The sequence below is a fragment of the Lupinus angustifolius genome, chromosome LG11, assembly GCF_001865875.1.
Source record: "Lupinus angustifolius cultivar Tanjil chromosome LG11, LupAngTanjil_v1.0, whole genome shotgun sequence".
In the NCBI taxonomy this organism is placed as follows: Eukaryota; Viridiplantae; Streptophyta; class Magnoliopsida; order Fabales; family Fabaceae; genus Lupinus; species Lupinus angustifolius.
In genome coordinates this window covers 25,850,791-25,857,054 of record NC_032019.1, presented here as the reverse complement: position 1 = coordinate 25,857,054, position 6,264 = coordinate 25,850,791, and the positions used below count along the sequence as shown (strand labels likewise).

Here is a 6,264-nt window from a genome sequence, read left to right as displayed (position 1 = left end):
GAATAATTTATCAAGTGGATCCATAATCTCACAACTAAAGGATAGTTGGTAAAGATTAAATCCAAATATTTTCCATAAGGCCTCTGGTGTACAAATTCATCTTGCATTAACATATTGTTGTATTTCATTAGTATTTATTCCTCTATGGACTTTCATTGATACTCTATCTGGGTCTTTATAAACATATTTATATAAATTTTGTATGCTCTTAATGCTACTACATACCTCGACATTGATGTGACAATCATACATAAAAAACCACCAAGGGTTGTAAGGAACAACCCAACAATTATCAATAGTCACACATCTGTTGAGAATCCTAGATTCGTCACGTTGTCTTTTGTACTCTGGATAAGAGTCACTACCCTAACGTGTTTGAATTAAGCATGTCGCAAGCACTACAACAGATTTTGTATTTAGTGAAGGTTTTTTATGCGATTAGTGGAGGTTTCAAAAACCTCCACAATTATGACTTCTAGAAGCGTTTAGCGGAGGTTTTAGAAAACCTCTGGTATCTACACATTTGTAGCGGTTTATTTGTGAAGGTTTTTAACCTCCACTATTTAAAGTGATTTTTGTAATGTTTACCATGGAGGTTTTAAACCTCCACTATTATATGTTTCTAGAAGACTTCAACCTCAATTTAATTTCATAATTTTAAAACTTTAATCTCATTAGTTTGTAATTATTATTAAAATATACAATACAAAATACAAATGTTCTTAGCAATAATAAAATTTCATTGCAAATAACCAAAGTAGTGTTACAGAGTTGAAAGAATTATAATTCATCCTTCATTATAAATCCAATTAGACCATAAAATCTCATGAACTAAAAGTAGTCTTATATGACATTTTAAAAACAAAATAGATAACAAAATAGATAACAAGAGTTGCATTAAATCCAATTACAACATAAAATCCCAAAAAACAAAAACACTATTCTTCTTCGACATACGAAAATTTCATCTGTGCCACCATATTCGGTGAATGTTTCATGCTCTCTGGATTAAACACTTTGACCCTGTTTCATGCTTGAGTCTCTCAAAGGACAAAGTTTAAAGTGGAAGTACCACCATCTTGAAAATTCTAACAACATGCAAACAAAAGTTGCATTAACAAATCTAAAATTCATTTGAGAAAAAAGAAACACAGTTTAACAATCGTGTCATTAGCATATCTAATGACAGATTTCATACCTGATTGAGATGGAGGAGGAAGAGAAGAAGAAGCCTATGAGTTAAATCAAAAGAATCAATCCGATTTATTAGATATATATAAATAATAATAATAACTCAAAACCACCATCACTATTTCATTGAATCCAAAAACCACAAAGCAATCAATTTAAAATACAAAATTTGGTGTAGTAGTGGAAAATGAGTATACAATATGCAATACATTACACGATTTTAGAGCACCCTACTTATCAGATAGTGTATGCATCAAATATTGCATTGCTATACATTTATGTTGTCTGTCAAATCCATTAATAGAATCTGGCTATGTTGTGTGTTGCTGCTCTTTCAAATGCATTTTGAAGTCATGTTCATTTGTCTCATTTAATAGTTTTAATACCATTTTCAATTGATAAGTATCATTCTCCAGTGATTAGCATGCTGATTGAATTCTATGTACACATGATTCTATTATAAGATATATTTATAACAACTTTTTAAACAGTTTTAAGTGCTCTTTTTTTCCTGCAAGCATGACTATTAAGTATTCAACATAATCATGTCATAAAAGAGATTCAACATAATCATTCTCCAGTGATTAGCATGCTGATTGAATTCTATGTACACATGATTCTATTATAAGATATATTTATAACAACTTTTTAAACAGTTTTAAGTGCTCTTTTTTTCCTGCAAGCATGACTATTAAGTATTCAACATAATCATGTCATAAAAGAGATTACAATAAGATAGATTCAGTAAACAAGCATATAAAAATATGTACAGCAAAAGAGGAATTTGAGGCAATCATCTTGCAAAGTTGTACCTTAATTTGTTGTGACAAACAATGCACATCAAAGGGACCAATCCCAAATTCAATTGATCCCTAACATATTCCTCATGACTATTGTCCGCGTTAATTCTGAAAATCCACTCTTCCTGCATATGTAAATTAAAATAAAGATACACAAGCTATGGAAAGGATGAATAATAAATCTGTAGATTAATCTAGGTACCTATATTAATGAAATCAAGTAGCTTTAACCTACAAAGAATGATGCATTTTGTATAATTCAACAGTGTCCAAATTGTACCATATAAGAAATCTGAGTAACATGGCAATTTGGTACAGAATCATATCTCTATATATAACCAAATGTCTAGAATTTGCATTAATAAAATAATGAAGAAAATAAAACACAAGTTAGATTAGTGAAAGAATTAAACCGGTAAATGGCTGATCAAAGATGACATACTAACATGACATCCAAAGAAGTTTAGTAATGTTACTCTAGTCCTATCCAAGCACACCTCAAAAGAATTGTTAAGTTGTTGCTAAGTTTATTAGTATTTCATTACTCTTCATTGCAGTTACCCAGAAGTTAGGCACTCCTTTCTCTGAATTACATGACAACCAAAATAGTATCAGAGGAGAATGTACATGACACCATTACTCTTTTGTAGCTTTGTTTTCTCGTTCTAGAATTGCTTCATTTGTAATTCCTTCAACCACAACCACACCATTGACAATCTCATACCTCTATAACCACCACAAAAATTGTTATCATTGTGAAAAACAAAGTAGTTCTATCATAAATTTAGATAATTGACCTAGGCCACAAGGAAATTACAAATCCTTTTGAGCAAGAAGTCTCATAAATCAAAAAAACCTATATGATAAATAGACATGATTCAATGCTCAATACTAATGAAGAACACACACAACTTTGTGTAAAGTGATTCATAAAGCTTCTGATATTTAGTTTCCAACTCTACTAGCTACTCTAAAAACTTAGCCTCCAACTCATCATGTTGGCTCTGCAAAGTGAAAACCATGTCAAACAAATGCTCTCTACACCTTAGCATTCTTGTTCACCTTATCACTGTTACACTGATCATCTACATCTCCATCTAAAAAATATTAGGAGTGATTGAAAATTTGAGATTACCTTTTATTTATCCGCAGTTTATATCATTCGGACTCAACTACCTCAACTTTTGGACCTGCTTCAGAAGCACCAAAAGACATTATTACAGGAAACATGAAATGGATTCCAAGTCTTTCCCCTAAAAAATGACTAATATCTTTCAATGAAGGTTAAAAAAAATGACCTTATCGAGATTCTGGCGAGAACAATGAAGTTTCTCATAATTCTTGTAGTGCTTCAATCGAATCTCACATGACTGAATTCTACTATTATTGAGCATCTCCCATGGAATCCCCTGTATAAAATTTTCATTTCTAGCTTCCATAGCTGAGGTATCACTCTTCAACATAGTCTATTATAATTAATAATTATTATATTCAATCTCAAACAGTTCACTCTACAATTCTAACAAAAACTAAGAATTGAAAAATTGCCAAGTGGGTATACCATTTCGAAACCAACATCGAATTCAGAATTGGAATCAAAGTCGAATTTCATTGAAAGAAGGAAGAAGACCCTACCATGTCCATTAATAAAAAGAGGAAAACCTAACTTGGTGACTGGGAAGAAGAGGAAACCCTAACTTGTTGATTGGGAAGAAGAAGAAACCCTAACCTGGGCACGAGCATGGTTGTTGAGAGCGCAAAAATTAGTACCAGTTACAATGACGGAGGTGCCAGGGATGCATCCACAACACACCGCAGCTCAAAGCACGCGCCACAGATTTTGCCGCGTTGGAAGAGGGCCTCGCTGAGGTTGATAGAAGTAATGTCGTAGCCTGTTTGAGGAGGTCACCATAGCCGCACGCGCCATCGAGGGTGGGGATGGGGTCGGTGGGAGTGTAGTAGGTGGCATGGGCGGAGAGCCATTTGGTGGTGGGAGAGGGGAGTGGGGCGGAGGAGGTGGAGGAGAATGGGGCGGAGGAGGTGGAGGAGAATGGGGCGGCGGGAGGAGAAGGGGAAGAGTAGAGAGAGGTGGTTGGTGAAATGAGTGTGGAGAATAGTGTGATGATGGAGAATGGTTATGGTTGAGTTTGAGTGAGTGAAGAGAGAGAAGATATAGTGAATACTGAATAGTGGTAGATGCAAATCAGTGAATCTACATCTCCATTCATGTTCTCATGTAGTAAAGGGCAGTCATTAATGATGATGATGATGAGAAGAAGATCAGCATGGGGGAGAGGGAGGAAGTGAAAGAGATAGAGATGAGATGAAAGGTTTAGGAATTAGGTTTATAGCCTTGGTTTAGACATATTAACATCGTGGAGGTTAAAAACTTCTCTAAATTAAATAAAAAAAAATTATATGGAAAAGTGCTAACATTATAATGCCTATTAATTGCCTCATTCAAGTAGGATATTTGCACATAGTCCATCTAGGACATATGGGCCATTTGGAACATTTTTCTCTTCTTTTGGAGGTACTTTTACAACACCCAATAAAGCCAACCACTTATAATTGACACATGAGTTAATGACACTTCCTATTTAACCCGTGAGTTTTCTTTTTCTTTCTCTTATTGTTTAGATTTTTACATTGGGGACAATGTAAATTTCTAAGTTTGAGGGGGTTTTGCATTTAGATAGTTCATTCATGTTTTGCATTAGCATATGTTTCCTATTTCATCTATCACCTGCTTTGTTCTATGTGTTGTTTGTTTGCTTTAAATGAAAAAGTATGCATGAATGATGATTGTTGATTTGTGACCTCAATGAAGAAAAAAATGTTTGATAAAATAATAACATGAAAGGCATTAGATTTGATAATTGTGAATTAAATTTGGTTAATTAAAAGTCTTTGTTTCATAACTTTTGCTGAATGGACCAAATGTGAGAAACTTTGGTCAAACACAATAAGGGTTCTGATTTGAATTGACAATCACATAAAAACCCTTTTTATTTCATGAGTGCATAATTTTCTATGATTGTACATTCTAGAACTTGATTTGTGATCATTTCAAGATTGAATTCTGTTTGTATGCATTAAAATGATAGAGGCAATTAGGACGTTTTCTTTTGACCTTCAACCGCTTGCTATAAACATTGAAAACCCATTAATTACCCACTTTTGAGTCGGAACATTAATGATTTTATATAGCTACTCAAATGAGGGTTTAGGGTAATTTGCGATGTTTGATTGAAGCAATGGGAAAGGTAAAAAGGGCATGTGTAGTGAAAGAAACTATAAAAATGTGAAAAGGAAAAAATTCATCATTTCTCTTTTAAAAAAATAATAAGAAGGAATAAAAAATGAATAAATAATACAAAGTATATTAAAGGAGAAAAGATTGAAAAAATATATTATAAAAAGAAGGATTGATTGAAAAAGAATCATATGATAGTGTAAGACCAATTAAGATAATCTCAATGCTTCAATTGAATGTCTAAAAAGTTCAAGGATTTTGGGAAACAATCATAAGCCTTTTGAATTATCTTTTCTTTGTTTATCTCACCTTAACCCATTCACCTTGGCCCCATTACAACCACTTAAAGACATCTTGATTTTACATACATTCAAATACAGTCAGTGGCGATGGTCTATAATCAAGCTTATGGTAATTTACTTTCATAAAAAATTGACCAAAATACTATGACCTTTAAAAACATGAGAGTGATGAGAGAAGAGTGACCCTAATTCATGCAGTTGTTATGACTCAATGACTTAGCTTGAAATAAATTTGTTCATGATTGTCTTGTCTTGATGTTTGGATTGTTTCAAAACTAACATGAGACTACTTGTTATTTTGGGTCATGATTTCTATATCATTATTCATACATGATTGTGAAAGTTAGACATAATACTTGCTTGAGGACAAGCAAGAGATAAGCTTGGGGGATTTGATGAGTGTGAAATTATGCTACATTTGCATTGCATTTAACTTGCATTTTAGGACATAATTAAGACTTTATGATTATTTTTAGCTTTTATTTCTCTTTGTTCGGGTTGAGCGGATGTTTTTGGCTATGTTGTGCAGTTTGGATGGATTGAAGCTAAAAGGGTGCAACAAGATGAAATTCGATGTTGATGCTATGTGAAGACCAATTGATGGGTCAAAAGAAGTTGTGGATGTTATATTCTATTCATATTTTTTAGATTTGTTTTGTTGAGTTTAGCCCAATATTTTGTAATTAGGATAAATAAGGGTTCTCTCTCAAACACT

The 6,264-nt window shown here is 33.0% G+C and overlaps 1 long non-coding RNA gene across 2 annotated transcripts; it reads right to left on the bottom strand.

Moving 5' to 3' along the window:
- Positions 858–4,329, bottom strand: LOC109359567. 2 transcript variants are annotated; one of them, XR_002109076.1, is made up of 5 exons: positions 3,290–4,329; positions 3,127–3,181; positions 2,004–2,116; positions 1,199–1,232; positions 858–1,088 (listed from the first exon to the last, which is right to left on the bottom strand). It is a non-coding gene; the product is annotated as an uncharacterized LOC109359567 (long non-coding RNA). The 2 variants fall into 2 exon arrangements; XR_002109075.1 differs by having other exon boundaries at positions 858–1,232.